Genomic DNA, 23,177 nt, shown 5'->3' with positions numbered 1-23,177 from the left:
CTGGAATATTCCATTCGTCTTCCCTGGTGAAGGAATTTCGGAAAACTGCGTTCAATAACCCCGCTTTAGCGGCACAGTCGTCGGTAACAGTACCATCGGCACTGCGCAGCGAAGGTATTGACTGCGTCTTGACGCTTGTGTACTTTGCATACTACCTAGAATTTCTTCGGATTTTCTACCAAATTTCGAGACAATGTTTCGTTGTCGAACCTATTAAAGGCATCTCGCATTGAAGTCCGTGCCAAATTTCGCGCGTCTGTTAATTTTAGCCAATCTTCGGGATTTCGCGTTCTTCACTGAGACGAAAAGAGTTAAGGGATAGCCAAATTCACACACATGGTTGTTGGTAGTATTGTGTACACAAGGTGTAAAAGGGCAGTGCATTGGCTGAGCTGCGATTTGTACTCGGCTCATTCATGTGAAAAGCTTTCCGAAATCTAGTGTTAATGAGGTATTGTAGCAGACGACTGACGTGAGTGTCTTTGCAAACAGCATGACGCCGTCTGCAGCGCCCTTCCTGGGCTCGTGACTGGGCGGTCCTAAAGCACCGACTGATCACCGAACAGTGCAGCACCGCGAAGCGGCATCGAGAAGTCAGTGGGAAGGCGAGAGTTCAGCGCCCCCTGTCAACACTGACCTGACCAGTCGCCTGTCCCTGGTCGGGCCACACTCCGATCGCAGTCTTCGAGAGCATCAGTACTGAGTAACAGGAAGACGATGCTTAGCCTGCGTTCTGAGAGTAGCAATTGCGTGTACCAGGCGAAGGAAGCCATTTCATAATGAGAAGTTACGTTTCTTTTCTTTTTAAAAATAAAATGTCCCATTAATTTGAAAGCGCCGTGTACTGCCAGCGGCCATCGCGACTTCTCTCCTCGCTCGTCTGTGCTGGTGCTGGCTCCCACAGTAGCCAACACAATACCTGGTACCACGGGTTACAGAACCAACGCAGCCTTCACGGTTCATTGCTCCATCACAGCCCGTCACTAATATTTCTCCCTTTTCTTTCAGAGGAGTATTGCTACTGATTGTGTTCTTTCTTGCAGATTAGCCACAAAGCTTTCGCTATTTGTACATTTGAATTGCTTACAACAATCTTTTGCGGCGCTCCTCTCGTACAAATGACCTCTAACCTGCCTCCTACACCACCTGCGTCTACGCCTCTTGCTGCTGACTTTGACATAATGCAGCTTGTTCAGTTTCACCACCAAATGTCGCAGTTGATGATAGCAATCAACAAGCTCATTAAGAGGATGTTTAATATCTATTGCTTCAAAAAATCTATTTTTTTTAAATTGCATTTTTGGATTTATAAAAGGGTTTAGAATCCCCCCCCCCCCCCTCGAAACAGTTTTTCCGAATACGGAACGGAAATGTTTGTCATTCGCTGTTGAACAAAAAAATGCACCTGCCTGAAATCGGCCTTTTTCCCGCACCAGTTTTTTTTCTTTCGGAGGACGAGTTATTGTACCGGTGCTTGGGAGGAAACACACAGAATTCGAATGAAAGTTTGCACCCAAGTTAGCCCCCAAGCATTTGCATTCTGGTGCGAAGACTGTGGAGAATGCAACTTTCCCGGCTGTGAGCAGCTTCAACGAAGGGTATTCAGCAATTCTGAAGACCATGACAACGATGGACGTCACCCTGGGACTCTCTCGAAGCAGTTCGCCAAGCATTCGGATGACCACCGGATTAAAACGGCCGAAAACCACTTGTCACCAGCCGTACGAGCGGCCTTGGAGCAGCGCAGGATGGCCCAAATCGAGCAGAACGCCCTCTGTGAGGAAGAGGAAGGACTAGTTTATGGACTCGGATTAGCAGATTGAACGTAAGTTGCATAATATTGCATTTATATGTAGTCAAAACTTCAAACGCGTTTTTCTCGAAATGACTTTTTTTTTATCGCGCGGTATGGTAACATCAAATCTACTTAACCGATTGCCATGATTCTTTTTTCGGAGGAAGCTAACTAAATTGTCTAGGAGTAGTACCACTTTTATTCCGATCCATCAACTATAAATATTTTTATTTATCCGACGAAGTCAAAAAATCGATGAAAAAACCCAATTTTTTTCAAATGGCCGCCATTTTTTCCTATGGTCCAAATAACTTAAGCGAGGTAAAACTCCTAAAGAATATTATATACTTCGCTAACGTCAACTCAGTTTTGATTTCAGACTAGCTGACTGACCTGTGACATACCGCGCGTGGAGGTCTACATCGAAATTTTGTTTCGTTCCGACGGCACTCCCGCCTTTGCATTTCCGGTCGAAAAAATTCCAGTTTGAAGAGGAAATATCAATAACTATTTTGGCCAAATTTGACATTGATATGTATAACACATCCCGAGAAAAAATTTGTCAAAAACACGCTTTTTTTCGGACCAACCTCCCACTAACGCACAAGCCGCTGATGCATCACAACAGGCAACCACAGGTATGTCACCGCCTCGTTTCATTCCACCGTTCCGAGCATTCAGTGAACTACAAGAGGAATGGAACAAGTGGTACGCGTTCAGCGCTATTATGCTACACATGAACTGCAAGGTTCTGTGAAACGTTCTTATTTCTTGTCAACGGCTGGCATACGAGTTTTACCACTTCGCTCAGAAATTGTTCCTGACTAGTAGGCCGGAGATGCTAGTTTTTGAAGATTTAGTTTCCGCCCTCACTAAGTATTACGAGAATCAGGTGCAGGTTACTGCAGCTCGTAACGAATTCCTTCGACTGCGGGAAAAGCTAGAACAGACATACCTGCTTTGAGTCAGTCACTGAACTTCAGGGTTTCATGCGACAACGTTGTTTCCAATGTAGCTGTGGACAGTACTATAGTGACTCAATGATTCGAGATGCAATTACGTACAGTGTGCCAGACAGTAGTCTTCGTGAACAAATTCTCAAACATTTTGATCCTACTTTTGAACAAGTGTTACAAATTATTGAACATCAGGGCTCGTGTGATAGTGTCGGGGAAAACTTTGCGGTAGCTCCCATGTGAAGAAGAGGTGTGGCCTTGCGACCGATCACTGCATGGAAACCGGCCACCGCACAGTGGACAAGAGTCAACACGTGTGTGTCTCCTGCGAAATCATGTCCCCACGGCTTTTGCACGTATAAAAGACAGAATTACTCTTTGGGGACTGTGACTTTCTTCTCTTGTTGGAAGCGATGTTATGTACAGTCTGCGTGCTTGCAACAGATAAAGAACTCCACCAACGTCCCCTCTCGTAGGTGCGTAGCACCTCTGACTCAGTGGATGTAGTGTTTTCTAACCCAGCTACCAGTTCTAGTAGTGTCCAAATTCAGGACGTGCCTTCACCCCACCCAAGTGCTGTGCAACTACAGTCAAAGAAACTGTTTGTGAAGTTAGTCATTGCCAGACGCTGTGTGCGACTTCAGTTAGACACTGGCGCTTCTGTTACATTGCTTAATCCTGCCACTTACGAAGAGTTGAGCTCAACATCTTGCATGCAATGTACTGCTTATAACGATCACGACATTCCAGTTCTAGGTACATGTAGTCTGTCTGCTACATTCCAGTCTCTCGTCAGAACAGTGACTTTAACGATTTTGAATTCGCGAGACTGTTAAAATATTTTTGTGTTAGATTCATTTGATTTGTTTTGTTTTCGTACTTTCCGTTTCTGCTTTCAGCCCAAGAGAAAGTGTTACTCAATTGATTGAGAAGTTTCCTGATTTATTTTCCGAATGACTTAGCAGAGAAAATAATTTTTTGGTGCACATAACTATGAAGGACTATGTGTAGCCTACGTTTTTTCGGGCGCATCTCGTCCCTCATGAATTAAGGCACAGCTGTAATTGAACTTAAAGAAAGACAAGACTGGTGTTATTGGTCCGGTCAAAGCTGGTCAATGGGCTTCTCCCTTAGTAATCTTACCGAAGCCTTCTGGAAGACTTCGCCTTCTTGTTGACTTTAAATCCACTGTGAATCCACAAACAGTCATTATTTATCCGTTGCCTCGACGTGAGGAATTAATGGACAGGCTCACTGCAGGACACAATTTGCGTATTTGCAAAATCCGCTACATGAGGAGGCTCAGAAAGTGTCTGAGGTCAACGCACATGTCGAATTGTTCAAATTTTGTGCGTTTACCCGGGCAGCGCTTCCGCGCCTGCCATATCCCAACGCTGCTGCAAAAGTTCCATTCTGTCCAAACTACCGGGACGTACCCTTTTTTGAGTGCTATCAGCTGCAGGTTTGAAGTGCCACCTGGACAAATGTGCCTTTTTTCAGACTGAAATCCAGTTCTTCGGCCATGTTCTAAATGGCCAAGGTGATCATCCCCTTCAATCACATTTGCTGCCCATCTGAGAGCTCCCAGCCCCGCGGAACGTGACGGAATTACAGTGAATTCTCGCAAACTTGACATATTACATCCGGTTTATTCCCAATGCAGCCCAGATCCGTTGCACCGTTTGTGGCGGAAGAACGTGTATTTTGTTTGGACCAAAGATTGTCAGAACGCATTACAGAAATTAAAAAATGCGTTACTTGAGTGACAGATGCTTTGCTCATTTCGATCCCGCTAAGCCTTCGGTTTTGGCAGTGGACGCTTCCACGTACAGAAACAGAGCTGTACTCTCGCACAGATTTGGTTCACAGGACAGGAAATCGCTTTCGCTTCCAATTTATTGACCGAAAATCTATGTAACTACTTCCAAAGCGAGAAGGGAGCGCTCACTGTTATCTATGGCGTGAGAAAGTTTCATCATTATGTGTTTGGTTGTAAGTTTTAACTAGTGGCGGACCATAAGCCACTTCAGTCTTTGTTTCATCCGTAGAAACCTGTTGCACCACACACGGCTCATAAGTCAGAACGGTGGGCTTTGTTATTGTCACAGTATCAGTACGAAATTTCGTGTCGGACCACGTCGAAGCATGAAAATTCCGACGCCCCTTGTCGCTCTCCTGTTGTTCCTGAGTCTGAGTTCGACGCTACTGCCGCATCTTGTTGTCAGATCGATGCACAGGACGCTGAACTTCTATAGACTTCTCCACTGCACTATAGGAAAATTGCACGGGCCAGAGAAGTAGGCTCTGAGTTAAACATTTTGTTGGACTACATCTGTACTCCTTGACCCAGTTCAGGGAAAAATATTCATAATTCTCTTGTGCGCCGACATTCTGATCGTCGACATAGCCTCTCCGTCCAGCACAATGTGGTTTTATTGCAAAATGACTGTACATTCAAGTGCGATTATGCCTAAAGTGTTGCAAAAAATGTGTTGCGATTGCTCCACCAACGACACTGGGGAAGTGTACGCACAAAACAACTAACGCGTTGCCACTGTCCTAGGCCGGGCACGGACGCACATACTGAACAAATGACGTCACAGTGTCGCACTTGTGCTGAAACACTATCGCGCCGTTGCAAACGTTTTCAACTTGACCGAAGCCTCAACCGACGTGGCAACGAGCACATATTGACTTTGCTAGTTTCTTTTGGAACCCTCGTTGGCCTACTGTTGTGGATTCTTTTAACAAATATCCGTTTGCAGTACACGTGAACTGGACTAGATGCGTAGTACGATTGAGACTTTGTCATGTCTTTTGCTCCTTGGAAGGTTTGCGTGAAGTGTTGTGTTGCGGCCAAATGTAGTTAGCGTTGCTTCACGCAGTGGAGAATGGCAAAAAAGAGGCAGCCGGCGACTGTGGCGTTGCGAAGTAATCGCGGCACAGATAGCCTTGCTGACAGCAGCAGACTACCAACAGGCTGACACAAGGACGCACACAGATTGAGCGCCGAGCGAAGCCTGGAGAGTGCTGAGTAAGGAGAAGTGAGGCCAGCACGATAAGTTACACTGCAATATACAGCGGGAGTAATAACAAAAAGCGACCACCGAAGGTAAAAAACGTCCTCCTGCCGGATATAAATAGTGGAGCGCAGGCAGCAACAGACAGGAGCCATTAGGAAGCAGTTCGGATCTGAGGACGGACGTGGTCCGTGTCCGAATGTTCAATCTTCGTAGGTGACGATTCGGGAAGTCTGTTCCAACTCGCTGGAGTCGTCCGTTCGTCGCCAGATGTCGACTTCAGCTCTGGAGGTCGGCCCGTGTTCGATCGGCACCTTGGCTGACTAACTACAGCGAGAACTTCCAGCAGGACCGGCCACAGCGCTGTCTCGGTCACAGGCGCCGCCAGGGACTGACGCCCGGACATCGCGACTGACGGCTTCCCAGCGGCCGGTGCAGCAGGCTTCGGCAGCTGACCTCACGGCAACGCGGCTCCGTGAGCGTGCCGTACTGAGGCGCCGAGTGGCGACGAGTTCACCTCAACCACAGGGCATCCTGGCTTCAGCGGAGCACTGGTGGCCTGAGGCTCCCGAGAGCGAACAGCGGCGGCGCGTTGCGCTCATTGTGGGAGAATCTACACAGCAGCAGCCAGGCGGAGGGATCTGCACGGCTGGGCAGCGACGACGAGGGAGAAATTGTAAAGAAAGTTCAATAAATAATTTTAAAACTCCACGCCGTCTCAGTCTGTGGCGCAGCCACTGTGTCTGCTGCTAACAAGTACTGCAGAAGTCGCAACAAGTGGCCATCTGCCGTAACAGTTGGTTCCAGACAACAGACCACAGTTTACGACTCAAGACTGTTTTATACAGCAAATGGTATCACTCACCTTACCAATCCGTTTCATCCTTAGTGGAACGGAGAAGCTGAGCGATGTGTGCGTGTACTCAAGCAACAGGTGAACTAACTACGTGCCTCTCACGCACGGGAGGAAGCGCTGCTGCTCTTCCTCGGTACGCACCCCTCCCCAGCCCGCGACTGTACTCCGCCGGCGGAGCTCCGTGCAGGCCGGCGCCACCGAGCACTGCCCCACTTGCTGCACCCACCACAGCACACGGCCCCTCCCACGCTTCACAAGTATCACTTTGCGCGTAATGATTCTATTCTTTTCAGAGCTCCTGGTCGCATCCAGCGCCCGGAGCGAAGAGCGATTCTTCGAGATTTAGCCGTTAGCATGTACGACGATTGCCCAGAAAGTAATGCACAGCAATTTTTTTCTCATCTGAAAACAATGCTCTTTTTTTTTTTTTTTTTTTTTTGGTCATCAGTCTACTGACTGGTTTGATGCGGACCGCCACGAATTCCTTTCCTGTGCTAACCTCTACATCTCAGAGTAGCACTTGCAACCTACGTCCTCAATTAATTCCTTGACGTATTCCAATCTCTGTCTTCCTCTACGGTTTTTGCCCTCTACAGCTCTCTCTAGTACCATGGAAGTCATTCCCTCATGTCTTAGCAGATGTCCTATCATCCTGTCCCTTCTCCTTATCAGTGTTTTCCACATATTCCTTTCCTCTCCGATTCTGCGTAGAACCTCCTCATTCCTAACCTTATCAGTCCACCTAATTTTCAACATTCGTCTATAGCACCACATCTCAAATGCTTCGATTCTCTTCTGTTCCGGTTTTCCCACAGTCCATGTTTCACTACCATACTATACTGTACTCCAGACGTACATCCTTAGAAATGTCTTCCTCAAATTAAGGCCGGTATTTGATATTAGTAGACTTCTCTTGGCCAGAAATGCCTTTTTTGCCATAGCGAGTCTGCTTTTGATGTCCTCCTTGCTCCGTCCGTCATTGGTTATTTTACTGCCCAGGTAGCAGAATTCCTTAACTTCATTGACATCGTGACCATCAATCCTGATGTTAAGTTTCTCGCTGTTCTCATTTCTACTACTTCTCATTACCTTCGTCTTTCTCCGATTTACTCTCCAACCATACTGTGTACTCATTAGACCGTTCATTTCGTTCAGCAGATCATTTAATTCTTCTTCACTTTCACTCAGGATAGAAATGTCATCAACGAATCGTATCATTGATATCCTTTCACCTTGTTTTTTAATTCCACTCCTGAAACTTTCTTTTATTTCCATCATTACTTCCTCGATGTACAGATTGAAGAGTAGGGGCGAAAGGCTACAGCCTTGTCTTACACCCTTCTTAATACGAGCACTTCGTTCTTGATCGTCCACTCTTATTATTTCCTCTTGGTTGTTGTACATATTGTATATGACCCGTCTCTCCCTGTAGCTTACCCCTACTTGTTTCAGAATCTCGAACAGCTTGCACCATTTTATATTGTCGAACGCTTTTTCCAGGTCGACAAATCCTATGAAAGTGTCTTGATTTTTCTTTAGCCTTGCTTCCATTATTAGCCGTAACGTCAGAATTGCTTCTCTCGTCCCTTTACTTTTCCTAAAGCCAAACTGATCTTCGCCTAGCGCATTCTCAATTTTCTTTTCCATTCTTTTGTATATTATTCTTGTAAGCAGCTTCGTTGCATGAGCTGTCAAGCTGATTCTGCGATAATTCTCGCACTTGTCAGCTCTTGCCGTCTTCGGAATTGTGTGGATGATGCTTTTCCGAAAGTCAGATGGTATGTCGCCAGACTCATATATTCTACACACCAACGTGAATAGTCGTTTTGTTGCCACTTCCCCCAATGATTTTAGAAATTCTGATGGAATATTATCTATCCCTTCTGCCTTATTTGACCGTAAGTCCTCCAAAGCTCTTTTAAATTCCGATTCTAATACTGGATCCCCTATCTCTTCTAAACCGACTCCTGTTTCTTCTTCTATATCATCAGACAAATCTTCACCCTCATAGAGGCTTTCAATGTATTCTTTCCACCTATCTGCTCTCTCCTCTGCATTTAACAGTGGAATTCCCGTTGCACTCTTAATGTTACCACCGTTGCTTTTAATGTCGCCAAAGGTTGTTTTCACTTTCCTGTATGCTGAGTCTGTCCTTCCGACAATCATATCTTTTTCGATGTCTTCACATTTTTCCTGCCTTCTTTGTACCTATGTTTTCCTTCCCAACTTCTGTGATGACCCTTTTTAGAGATGTCCATTCCTCTTCAACTGTACTGCCTACTGCGCTATTCCTTATTGCTGTATCTATAGCGTTAGAGAACTTCAAACGTATCTCGTCATTCCTTAGTACTTCCGTATCCCACTTCTTTACGTATTGATTCTTCCTGACTAATGTCTGGAACTTCAGCCTACTCTTCATCACTACTATATTGTGATCTATATCTGCTCCTGGGTACGCCTTACAATCCAGTATCTGATTTCGGAATCTCTGTCTGACCATGATGTAATCTAATTGAAATCTTCCCGTATCTCCCGGCGTTTTCCAAGTATACCTCCTCCTCTTGTGATTCTTGAACAGGGTATTCGCTATTACTAGCTGAAATTTGTTACAGAACTCAATTAGTCTTTCTCCTCTTTCATTCCTCGTTCCATATTCTCCTGTAACCTTTTCTTCTACTCCTTCCCCTACAACTGCATTCCAGTCGCCCATGACTATTAGATTTTCGTCCCCCTTTACATACTGTATTACCCTTTCAATATCCTCATACACTTTCTTTATGTGTTCATCTTCAGCTTGCGACACCGGCATGTGTACCTGAACTATCGTTGTCGGTGTTGGTCTGCTGTCGATTCTGATTAGAACAACCCGGTCACTGAACTGTTCACAGTAGCCCTACCTTCCTATTCATAACGAATCCTACACCTGTTATACCAGTTTCTGCTGCTGTTGATATTACCCAATACTCATCTGACCAGAAATCCTTGTCTTCCTTACACTTCACTGACGCCTAGTATATCTAGATTGAGCCTTTGCATTTCCCGTTTCAGATTTTCTAATTTCCCTACCACGTTCAAGCTTATGACATTCCACGCCCCGACTCGTAGAACGTTATCCTTTCGTTGATTATTCAATCTTTTTCTCATGGTAACCTCCCCCTTGGCAGTCCCCTCCCGGAGATCCGAATGGGGGACTATTCCGGAATTTTTTGCCAATGGAGAGATCATCATGACACTTCTTGAATTACAGGCCACATGTCCTGTGGATACACGTTACGTGTCTTTAATGCAGTGGTTTCCATTGCCTTCTGCATCATCATGTCATTGAACATTGCTGATTCTTCCGCCTTTAGGAGCAATTTCCCACCCCTAGGACAAGAGAGTGCCCTGTACCTCTATCCGCTCCTCCGCCCTCTTTGACAAGGCCGTTGGCAGAATGAGGCTGACTTCTTATGCCGGAAGTCTTCGGCCGCCAATGCTGATTATTTATCAAAATTTAGGCAGTGGCGGGGATCGAACCCGGGACAGAAGACGTTTTGATTATGAATCAAACACGCTACCCCTAGACCACAGGTCGCTCTTCAAACAATGCTACGAATGCGAAACGTTACGTATGTATTATTTGATGCCTCCTGAGTGAGCGCGAAGTTTCCGGCACTTCCGATACATAGAGTAGCTTCAGGAGAGTTTCATACGGCGTCTGTAGGTGATGTACGTTACAAGCAATGTGTCGTCATTGAATTTCTCACTGCAGAAAAACAAACTGTGAGGAATATTCATGTCCGGCCGGGGTGGCCGAGCGGTTCTAGGCGCTTGAGTCTGAAAGCGCGCGACCGCTACGGTTGCAGGTTCGAATCCTGCCTCGGGTATGGATGTGTGTGATGTCGTTAGGTTAGTTAGGTTTAAGTAGTTCTAAGTTGTAGGGGACTTTAGATGTTAGCTCCCATAGTGCTCAGAGCCATTTGAACCATTTTGGAATATTCACAAACGCTTGTGTATAGCGTCTGCTGTCGACAAAAGTACGTTAGTCGCTGGGTATCGAGGGTGAGGTCATAAGAAGTCCGTTCGGCGGATTCAAATGGTTCAAATGGCTCTGAGCACTATGGGACTTAACATCTTAGGTCATCAGTACCCTAGTCTTAGAACTACTTAAACCCAACTTACCTGAGGACATCACACACATCCATGCCCGAGGCAGGATTCGAACCTGCGACCGTAGCAGCAGCGCGGTTACGGACGGAAGCGCCTAGAACCGCTCGGGCACAGCGGCCGGCCGTTCGGCGGAGGTCCACGGTTTACAGCGGTCAGGGAGACCAACCACGACTGTCTCGGCTGACATGTTGCAGCGAGCTGATGCCATTGGCGAGGTCATACGCATTACGACCCGGGTAGACATTTTGAGGAGGTGAGTCACACAATGAAGCACTGGCTCCGCCACCAGGACCAGGATTGGGTACCGACAGGGCACACACGCCCTCGTTTCACGCTGGAGTAAGGCCACAGAACGGGATGCAGATTACATGGTACGATAGGATGTGTAGATAAAACACCATTCTTTCGTGTGTATAATTGTTACAGAAAAAAAGGCGGTGCATTACTTTCTTGGCAACCCTCGTATTCAATTCGAGGTCCTGCTGGGTTGCTGCGCCTCAATCAGAACGTGATTCGAAAAGTAACAGTCGAGATCTGGAATTTATTTTATATATAGTGTTTGTAAGCGGTCTCGATCGTTATAACCACCTTCAGACCAAGCCTCTGAAATATACACAACCAATTGAGAATTCCGGCCTTGCGCGAGTCAGAATGTGTTGCATGGGAGAAGGCATGAGTACCGTTTCAGATATAACACGTTTACAGACGAATGTCTCATTAAGGATATTGTGCATCCAGTTATCGTGTTAGCAAGATAATCTGGTCGCGGTGCGTGACAGTGGGTGAATGTGCTGGCAAAAAACCGCGAAATTTGCAGTACTAAATACTCTTAGGTAAAGTTAAATAATATGACTTACAAACTGTACCGTCTGTGAGAAACCATTTTCATTCACGATGCAGCGTAATGAGGATAGTCTCGAATTCGTTTCTTGGAAGTGGATGATTAGGTTGGTAGACATGTCAATATAATGCGCGATGTGAAACACTTAGTTCTCTTATAGAAACCTGTATTCTGTAGGACTTTTGAACTTTACCGTATTAGTGAATATATTCTCTTATACAATGCTCACCCTGTTCCATCCATACTGGCTTTAACATTACGTTCCCCATACATATTCAACCACTGTTAACATCATGGGGACAATTAGTTTAGTAATATTGTCTTAACATAATAGTATTTAAATGAAGCTGGACAGGAATGGAAGTTACGTTAGTTCACTTGGCGTTTACTTTTCGTTAGATATACATAAGTTCATATGGTTCAAATGGTTCTGAGCACTATTGGACTTAACATCTGAGGTCATCACTCCCCCAGAATTTCGAACTACGTACACTTAACTAACCTAAGGACATCACACACATCAATTCCCGAGGCAGAATTCGAACCTGCGACCGTAGCAGTCGCGAGGTTGCAGACTGAAGCGCCTAGAACCGCTCGGCCACCACGGCCGGCTACACATAAGTATAATGTCTTGTTTTCACAATACTTTCTTATAGTCTATATTTGCAGTGCTTGATAGGTTCTCGGGATTTACGCCGGATAATATTGTAGAAGCCGCACAATATTTCAGCGAGACAAATGCCCGCCATCTTCAGGTGCTACTGTCGCGTCGCTGAGAAACGCGCCAATTTATATGCTGGCTTACTAGAACAGCGCAGGCGCCAGCGGGGCATAACGTCATCGAAGACCAATCGTAGACAGCGTCGAATACCAGAGTCCTCTGCTGGAGAAACGGGTCGCGGTCTGCGGAAGCGCGCCGCGGCGCGGGAAATGCGGCCGGGAACGGCGGACCCCGTTGCGCGCGCGAGGTGTTGGCGCGCGATTTAAGCATATACGCTAAGGCTTCCCATCTGCGTTGACTCGGTGCGGTTGCTAATCTGTGGCTGACGGTTCCTTAGTGCCGACAAGGCTGGTTCCCAGGCTTTGCTCAGCTGAAACCCTGTGTCTCTGTTTATTAGCTCACTGCTTATACGTATTTCGACCGCCTCTTTGATGATGGAGTCCCAGTATGTGGAAGCATGCGAGAGGATCTTGGTTTCTTCATAATTCATGCCGTGTCCCGTGTCAAGGCAATGTTCAGCAACCGCAGATTTCTCTGGCTGACCCAACCTCGTGTGACGTTTATGTTCGTCGCATCTGTCCTTGACCGTACGACACGTCTGGCCAATATAAGATTTCCCACACTGGCGCGGGATTTTGTATATTCCTGGTCTCCTCAGGCCGAGGTTGTCGTTAACAGAGCCCAGCATCGATTTCACTTCTGCTGGAGGCCGGAAAACACATTTAATCCGGTGTTTCTTGAAAATTCTGCCCACCTTAAAAGACACGCCACCGACATACGGTAGAAAAACCAACCCCGTGGTGTTATCTGCTTCTTCAGGTTGTTCTTGAGGTTTGGAGCGTGCCTCATGGTTCTCAAATTCCCTTTCAGCCTCGTGATGGTTGAAAAAGTACGGTGCTTCTTACAAATGCGGAACGGGATTATATCAGTGTCCGAGTATTCAGTCCCCCGTGCAAGCTGTCGACAGTTCACCTAAGGAAGTATTGCTCCCTTATTTTGACGAATCCGTTCTTTGGAGATGGGATTCAATTGTAGCATTCCTATCCATCTACAGGTCTGTGACTGCAGCATTCACATAACGTATAACGGGGAAGTGGGAACATGTTTTCTCTGCAGTGACAGTGGTCACCTTAGATCTAATTTGCAGGTATTTGTTTTGAAGTCTCACTTGAACAGCGTCGTTACCTGGTCTCGTTTCTACTGCTTAAAAGGTTGGTGCCAAACCTTCTCCAGGTGCAATGGAAGCAGAGGGTCGCGCACCTTTACCCTTGCAGCGCGGTCCTGAAATTGTTGCCAACCCAGTAGCGTCCGCAGTGCAGCATAAGAGAGTGCATCTCAAGAGTCGCATGTATCTACTCCTCACCACCGAACTTAGTTTTTCGACTCATGTGTCTTGTAGTGGTGAGTCCGGTATTCTTGATGGTGTTACGAAAAAATCTGCTGATGTCTCTATTATTTCTCCTAGAAGTCTTTCACCGGTTGAGGGAACTCCTCGAGAACCACCCTTAGGCGGGGAAGTCGTTGAGCCTTCTGATATTCGAATGATTCAACAGCAGCAAATTGAGCGCCGCTAAAATCATCTGTTCCCTTGATGTCACCCATTCAGATGACGCCGGTGTGACCAACCAGTCTTACTCCATTGGAGGCGATTGATGGCCATGGAATTCTATCTGTCGACCCAGATGTTGTGATGCCTGACGCTTCTCTTCATCGATATGAATTGCAGGTATCCAACAGTGCGGAGTGGGCCTTTGAGGCTCCTTGTTCGTCAACTGCTTTGATTGATGTTCAAGAAGCGTCTATGTCCCCAACTGCCGTTGCGATATTGCCTCGTAATCGCTGTCAACAACGCATCGAACCTGAGCCCCCGGTGGCTCGTGAAAAGAAGAAACATAAAGATTCTAGAGGCGGGGATGTAAGCCCCTGACCTTCTCATTCGTCAGTGGATCTTGACAAACATTAATGACGTAATTAAGCTGGTAAGCACATAGAAATTTGTTTCTTGTCGTTAAAGTATGCAGGCTTATCCTTTCTTTCTTTGAATGTTAATAGAGTGGAATGGGAACCGTGGCTCGATTCATTGCGCCAATTTATCTACGACTCCTGTGCGTATCTTTTATTCCTAAAACAACTACAATCTACTCGCTTTCCTCTTCCTAGCTTTTACATTGAGTTTAATATTTTTTTAAGGGGGAATTCCCAATGAAGGGATTGAATTCTGGGTAATGGAAAAGGAAGGATGTGTACTTTTTCTTCACCTGACCTTCATTCTCCTTTATGCACCGTCGAATACCGGATGCACTTTGGACTGTCCCCCGTTTTATAAGAAAGAGGTGGTTTATTTGTTACGCAGAAATCCACACATTGTTCTGAAAGGTGGTGATTTTCAACTGCAAGATTTAATTCGTTCCTTAAAACTGCAAGATGTTTGGATCTGTACAGATCCGACTCTTACCAAACTTCCCTATTTTGCTGTTACTTACAGCGATACGTTTGACAGATTTCATTTAACTGACTGCGTGATAGGATTTTGACTGTCGATGTCATCCCCGCCACCTTGATGGACCACTGTGCAGTGACTGTTACCTCAAATCATGCGTGCCAGTCGTGAAACTGTTTCGATCGCCTTGGATTTTGTATGTGGCGCACGTGGTAGCTGAATGTGGCGCAGTTGGTAGACCCCTCTGTACATAATGTGATTATGGAAGTATGGGACCGTAGTCTCTGTTGAAATGTGCGGTGTGCCTTTTCTTACAAGAGAACCTCCCCATCGCACCCCCCTCAGATTTAGTTATGAGTTGGCACAGTGGATAGGCCTTGAAAAACTGAACACAGATCAATCGAGAAAACAGGAAGAAGTTGTGTGGAACTATGAAAAAAATAAGCAAAATATAAAAACTGAGTAGTCCATGAGCAACATAGGCAACATCGAGGATAGTATGAGCTCCGGAGCGCCGGGGTCCCGTGGTTAGCGTGAGCAGCTGCGGAATGAGAGGTCCTTGGTTCAAGTCCCAATGAACATTTCTGAACTATTGAACGGAACACATCAATTTCGAGAAGACGTGACTCAACATATTACCAGCGGGGCGCAGAAGGCCTCTGATCAATTACAAAACCCAAAAAAAAAAAAAACTATAAAAATAAAATTAAGAAAAAGGAAGATTTTGTTTTGTTTGTAAGGATAGCCCTAACCTTGATTTCCCATATTTCCCCTGGTATATAGGCAGCTCTCTGGGATAGGTTTAGTCAGGAGCCAACGCCTGAAGTGGCCCAGATTTTTTTGTTATAGGATGAAGAGTGGCCGTGGCACTTGTTTTTTTTTAGTTCCATTAAAAAAAAAGTCTTCCCTCGAGTGAGAAGTTTAATTTTTCGTCCGTCCGTCCGATGCGAGGTAACTGCGCCGTAGTATGGGGACGCTACACCTAAACAAACATCGAAACACACGACGTCAGTCGACTACAGCGCACGGAAGAGAGAGTATTCCTGCTAACGAGGCTCCCTGGATGGCAGTTGACTGTTCGCTACTTTGGACAAGAGTGCATTAAATATGCGAGATGTATTCCGTGGGCATATGAAACCAGCAAATATAGCTCGCGACTTCAATAACAAGGTCAATTAATATTTTCCGAACTGTAAGGAATCGCACGGTTTTGCGGTGCGGTCGCAAAACACCGACACTAAACTTATTACAGTGAACAGAGACGTCAGTGAACGAACGGACAGATCATAACTTTGCGAAAATAAAGAAAGTAAACTTTTCACTCGCGGGAAGACTTGAACCAAGGACCTCTCGTTCCCCAGCCGTTCAGGCTAACCACGGGACTACAGCGCTCCTGAGCTCACATTATTCTCGATGTTGCCTATGTTGCGCATGGACTACTCAGTTTGTATATTTTTCTAATTTTTTTCATAGTTCCACACAACTTCTTCCTGTTTTCTCGATTGATCTGTGTTCAGTTTTTCAAGACCTATCCACTGTACCAACTTATAACTAAATCTGAGAGGGGTGCGATGGGGAGGTTCCCTTGTTAGAATGGGTCAAGTCGCAAAGCCAAGGCACCAACAAACACTGATACTATTCTTCACTGATAGACCGCGGGAATTCGTGAAGACGCAACGCGTTGAATGATGTCTTCTGCCACAATTTTATCACGTGTTATTGAATTACACGATACACTTCGGACCCTGTCGGTCAATCACCACTTGTAAATCGTGTTAACACATTGCTGACTACTACTCTTGAGGGAGGTGATGCGAAATGTACGAGTATGTTCCTGTTACGGGAAAGTTTGTTAGGTTTTGTATTTCACGATTCAAATGGCGGACAACATAACGAAAAACATTGAAACGCAATAATAAACTTACCGAAAAATCAAGGAACAACATTTTTAACGATTTAATGCCAGCAAACATTGTTTTATCCTTAATGTAACGTGATGCGTCTTTACAGAAAGGATAAACCAATCTATGCTGGCATTAAAATGTTAAAAATGTTCTTAGCTGCTTGTCCGGTAAGTTTGTCACTGTTATCGTCATTTCATTCGCGAAATACAAAACCTTACGTCTAACCTTCTCATAACAGGAATGTACATTTCACATCACCTCACTCAAGAGCACAAGAAAATAACATATCAAGACGATTTACACCTGACTATGGACCCACACGCTCCGAAATCCACGGTGAAATTCAATAAAGCAAAATTGTGACTGAAAGCGCTATTATTCATGCTTCCTGTGTTGCATATGGTCGCTTTCATAGCTACAAAATATGGATTAAATCAAATACTATTTCGCAGATCTGTCGTATGTGAACAGTGACACTGTTATGCAGAATTGTATCTACAAAAAAAAAACTGTTTTAACGTTTCTAAGTTATATGCAGATGACGCGCATTGTAGCCCTATGACCGCAGAGAGAAGCTATGTAACCTATACATGTGCATAACCCTCAACTTTTAATTAGTATGGTAACGTATCTTACATAAACTACAGGTACCACTTGCTGATCCACGAGTATCGACCATATTTTATTTTAAAGCATGCTTTGTCAAGAAGAAGAGGTACAGTTTTTAAATTCTGTGCTGATAATTTCTTTTTTATATTTTCCATTGTAATTTCTGAAGATCCAGTTATAAAAACGTTTTGTGATTGCGTCACACAGAAGATAGGATAAATTATGATCAATTCCGATTTTAAAAGCTTCCGCATTACATTTCATGTTCGAGCATCTCCAGTACTCTTCATCAGTGCCATTCACGTAGGCCACGCTGGACACTCACCAACTGTAAGTTTCGGTTGCACCCGATAGCACCCCACTTCATAGGGCCTTAAGCAGGCACTCTGATGCCACTCCCCATGTCGGTCACAAACCAAAATGCTGCAATCATTTTCAAACAAGGAGATCCTGAATTGGCCCCAAAACGCTGTCTGATGCCGTTCCTGTCCCTAGTGACGTCGTTCCATACAGCATTGCTGTGTAGCATGTTTCTGCACATCCGCCAAAGGCAGTCGGAGAAGTGGACATGAGCACGTAACCCATGCCGTAATAAAAAGCGACGGACTTTCGTCCCTGGTAGTATACAATGTGTTAAACTGTTTGACTGTTGCACTAGAGCCGAGGAGGACGCAGCTCTGTCCTGCAATGCCATTTATTACGAGGCGTGCGCCGGCCGTTGTGGCCGAGCGGTTCTGGGCGCTTCAGTCCGGAACCACGCTGCTGCTACTGTCGCAGGTTCGAATCCTGCCTCGGGCATCGATGTGTGTGATGTCCTTAGGTTAGTTAGGTTTATGTAGATCTAAGTCTAGGGGACTGATGACCTCAGATGTTAAGTTCCATAGTGCTCATAGCCATTTTTTTTTCGTACGAGGTGTCAAGCTTTTCGGGAGGTGGTCTGGATGGTCCGACGTGACCTATCTCGTCGTGTTTTGCGGCCTTCCGTGAACCAATCTGCACACACTCGTTGCACTGTCGAAATACTTCTTCCCACACGAGTAGAGCAACTTTCCAGGTGGATGCAGCTCATTCTCTCATGCCAATAATGCGCCCTGTTTCAAACTCAATGACTTGACGGTACGATTCGCGCATACGTCTGCGAGGCATCCAGCACGTCTACTCAAATCAAACTGATCCGTTACCTTCGGTTTATAGCGACAACGAGAGCCGAAGACTTACTTTACCGATAGGTGGTGTTGCACAACGATATCAATGTTGAACTTGAACCCGCTGCCCAACTTGATTCGAATGTTAATCATTTTTTCAGAACATACTAATGTACATTTCCTATAAATATGAACGTCCTATCTCTAGTCGTTCAAGGTATTCTGTTTTTTTGCTGAACATTGAGTGTGTATGTTACATTTAGTTCCACTTACAAGACAAACATTAAACTTACAGTGCAGTCAATGTGACGATATAAGATTAGCTGTACGCACTGAATATCTCACACCAGGGCTTCTTGAAGTGCGCTGACGTATCCTCTGACTGTTTTCTGCCTCATACTCGAAACCTATGTTACAGCCAAGCTACCTCCTTGTTTTCCTTTTTTGTTTGTTAACTTGAGAATGTTTTGGTATTGTGATGCTTATCGTTATAAAGATTGATTTTAAAATCTGTTAAACGCATCCAGTCATTTGTTAGCTGTATATTTAGAATCAACGTTCTCTATTTCTTTGTTACCAATTAACGCTATGTTCATGTCTTGCCAAATCTAGGTAATTGGGCCAAAGGTAGACGAACTGTAATACAAAAAAATTCCCTTTTTACTTAAGCGTTAAATATCGTTGATAAAATAGGAAATCAGTGATAAACGTTTTGGAAGAATTTTGTTCATTTTTTCGTGACAAGTAGTTCCAAGCAGAAGTTAATCATTGAATGCTTTGCATTTTTATTTGCATTGCTCTTCGTACTGTTTTAATTATTTCAAACCAATTCAATAAACCTAATAAATTCCAATCTGAAGTTCCTTTCCTTCTGTTAACTCATATTCTTTAAAACAAAGTACACAGTGGGTGCAATGTACTTACTACGTCTTCACATTTTCATGAGAAAATATTTTCTTCATTACTAAGCGTTAGAAAACGAACAGTAATACCATTCTGTGGAGTACAGTTCTACCACTGGCTACGCAACATTTGTCTGTGGCAAATGAGCTGGAATTGTACTATCTGCTACTCAACACTCTAGCGAAATTCTTTTCTCGTTTTGCTTTATGTACTGAGTAATTTGCTGGCCTAAGACGATGACGCGGTTCCTTCTCTCAAGTGTAATTAGCGTGTTCAGATAAACTACTTTGGTGATGGTAAGTGCAGTTTACTCACCACTCTCGTTCCAGGCGCCTTCTATCTGATAGGCAGAGGTGGCAGCTCCCAGGAGGAAACCATCAGGGAACTGGTTGACAGCTGTTTGCGCAAGGCTAACAGCTAACACGGCTGCAAAAAATGCTGGTAACATCATTTTCACAGGCTGCGGAAAACACATGGAACTGCTAGTATATATACGTCTTTAATCTCAGTACTGTAAGCGAAGCGTAATATCCGTTCTCTTATCAGATAACAAAGACATGAAAGGGGTACCTTAACCGATATTTATCGAAACAAATGCAGTGTCATTACGAGGTCCGTCTTCAAGACCAGTAGAGAGGTAAGTTACTGATAGGTTTAACACGTGACGCTCAGTCACTTGCGTTTTACCTGCAGCCAGATCACCCTCTTCTGGAATGATCTTCACTGAGCCTCGCCTATACCACTTGTCTACGTTTTCAAATCAAATATACTCAAGTAATCCACTTGCCACAGTTTCCAAATACACTTCACCAGGTATGGTAAAACTGAAGAGGCGCTTCAGAATCGCGAGTAGTTTACTGAATAACAAGTCCTTTTGTAAGTAAAATTTCCTGTATTTTAATGCGGGATATTCATTTTTAATATTTCAACTCATGTAAGATGGATAAAGAATTTTTAAAGCTTTTCACGTGCTTTGAAAATAACAATAATGCAGTCAAATTTACTTTCTGTGAGAAAAGGATCAGGTTCTTCCCGACAAAGAAGGTGAATGTTACTGGCACATCACTGTCGCTTCAGCAGTATTCGCCAGTCCCTGGCCTGAGGACCGCCGCTTCTCCCTTTTTTTGGAAACTGAAAAATTTGAAAATTGAAAAACACATATGTTATGGTGGATCGAAATGCATAAAAAATATGTTTCTTGAGCATTGCACCACCTTTTTCGTAATCCGAGTAAATGTGGTAGTTTAAAATTGAAAGCTTAAAGGAGAAAAGATTAATAGTCTACTTTTAACAATAATTTATCGGAGAATTAGGATATGTATGAGTTGATTGTTAATGTAAAGTACTAATCTGCATGTTTTGTTTGTTTCATCATGTGCTGAGCGAATGGTCTTTCTGACACCCATAATATGACGCGCACCTGCTGAGGTAATTCTACACTGCCTACAAAAAACAAATGAGTACTCAGTAGACGTAGTCTGATGTCAGTGTGAATAAGTACATATACACATCACCGTCATGTATAACTGACTAGAGTTGCAGTTCTCTGTGATAAAGACAATGACAACCAGAACGTGTTAGTTTCGCTCGATAAGTGACGTTGTCAGGTATGGTAGGCTAGATAAGGGTGACACGCCCGCTAAACCCGCTGGGCAGAACAGGTAATAGGATTGTGGAATGGGCCAAGGGTTGAGGTCAGTCTCTGCTTCTAATTGTCATTTATTGCCATTTAATAACCTTTACAACCAAAGCGGCACATAGCCGAATCTTTATCGAATGCAACTCTTTCACGGCTGAAGGCCTCTAACAAGAAATCTTAACAAGATAAAATCCAATTAAGATAGCAATAAATTAATTAAAAAAAACAACATACACTAAGTGGAATACAAATGGCTGAGGGCTAAATTAAATTCCAAAACTTTAGAATATATTACCATAGACCTTTAAAGGCAGAAGGCCTACAAGAAATCTTAAAAAAAAATCAAAATTCAATTAAGATAGCAATAAAATAATTTTAAACCCCGAAAAAAGCAACATAAGCAAGGTGTAACACAAATGGCTGAGGGCCACAATTAAATTTCAAAATTTTAAAATATATTACCATAATCTTTAAGGCAGAAGGCCGCAGTGTTTAAGCTTGAAAGAGAAATTTAGAAATTAATTTTGCAAAATTTTAAGAAAAAAAAACAAATAACCATAAGTCTAAAATTTAAAATAGCTGACAACAGATAATTAAAAACCGGTGGCACTCAGAAGGCCTCCAGGGAGGTCGGTCTGCCCTCGTTCACTTAGGTGAGACAGGTGGTGAGCCCAACCATATTTGATCCGTTGGAACCCAACCAAGGGACAGTCACGGACCGACCGACACGACGACTTGTTTCCCATCAATCAGAACATGACAACTCGAACCGGCAATGTTACAAACGTGATAATCCACAATGGAGTTTGTATTAGCTGTCAAAATTACACACCATGTTGGACAGTGACAACAGGTGAGGAAAGGACGCTGCCTGAAATTACATTAGTGGCCAGGGCAGGTAACCGGAACACTAACAGCCACCAGGCAGAAAATTCCACTGGTGCACTCAAATCGTAGTCGACTGAACAGTTAATTGCACCGCATGGCGGCTAAATCTCAGCAGTAGAACCACTCGGTGTTGCTCACCAGAAAACCTCCCCAACAGCAAACCACCGAAGCGAACCACCACAACATGAATGAAGGTGACTTGGGTAGTTCAAACCACTGCTCAACTGTGACGTCCTGGGTCGGCGAACCACGAAGCTCGTAGCGATCGGACAGCTCCACACACGCTCCGACACTGTGCAGGGGCTGCCAGCAGCCCCAACCGACTGCACCACGCGGCGATAACTTCCCTCGTCCGCAACAACCGATCGACTCCCTCCAGACTCCCTTGCCGGAAACTATATGCACCAAACCAAAAATGGTACACGGCGCAGTCCGAAACCGTGCGACTGGTACGGACGCAGGTTCGAATCCTGCCTCGGGCATGGATGTGTGTGATGTCCTTAGGTTAGTTAGGTTTAAGTAGTTCTAAGTTCTAGGGGACTTACGACCACAGCAGTTGAGTCCCATAGTGCTCAGAGCCATTTGAGCCATTTTTGTACACGGCGCAAATATCGATACACATCACTGCTGCCACACGTAGAAGGAAGAAGAACCGCGAAGTAACCGCGACAGGGGCGGGAAACCAAACACCGATAGACAGGGAAGTTCACGAAAACGCTTAGTTGGGAGAGAGCACGGCTCAAAGGGGGATCAACAGTTTCAGATTTTGAGCGATCATGTGAAAAACACATGAGGTGTCTTGCACTGATGTGAGACAGCGTTAACAGCACGTGACGGTTTGAAAGGGGCCTCATTGTGGTTCTCTATTCGGCCAGCCAGACGAGCTGTGCAACATCCAGTCTTGTGGAGTATTCGGATGTGACAGCAGCCCGTTATTGGACTGCGTGGGGGACGTGAAGGCAGACACAGTCGTTTCCAAGGTTTTGTCGCTGTATTGTGCACCACGAACATCATAACCCGTTCATATCAGCGCCTGCTATCTGAGAACACAGCCCTACAACATTCTGCTTAATTCCGCATCATTGGTCGGGGACTACCGGCGGGACTAAGGAGTTACCCTCCCACGCACATCCTGGCGCAGACACCGCAGCACAGCTGGCTATGCTTGTAACAGAGCGACGACCGGCAAGTATGGAATCGCAGTTCTGTTCTCCCCCTATAATAATCGTCGGAGAGTATAGTGGGGATCAGGTAAGAGGTCCCATTCTCTCAGTGTTTTGCGCAGCGGTTTTACTCCTTAGGTCACGGTGG

The 23,177-nt window shown here is 44.9% G+C and overlaps 1 protein-coding gene across 1 annotated transcript in view; it reads right to left on the bottom strand.

Annotated features, from left to right (window-relative positions):
• LOC124622650 (myrosinase 1-like) overlaps positions 1-19,781 on the bottom strand; it is a 94,827-nt gene extending 75,046 nt beyond the window's left edge. Inside the window, exon 1 of the mRNA XM_047148428.1 lies at positions 19,655-19,781. The gene's annotated coding sequence lies outside the window, so the exon portion shown is untranslated. The remainder of the gene's footprint in view (positions 1-19,654) is intronic.
• Positions 19,782-23,177: the final 3,396 nt, after the last annotated feature.

This window comes from Schistocerca americana, chromosome 7 (genome assembly GCF_021461395.2).
Source record: "Schistocerca americana isolate TAMUIC-IGC-003095 chromosome 7, iqSchAmer2.1, whole genome shotgun sequence".
In the NCBI taxonomy this organism is placed as follows: domain Eukaryota; kingdom Metazoa; phylum Arthropoda; class Insecta; order Orthoptera; family Acrididae; genus Schistocerca; species Schistocerca americana.
The sequence above is the reverse complement of the archived record's forward strand: the minus strand, read 5'-3'. Positions and strand labels throughout refer to the sequence as shown.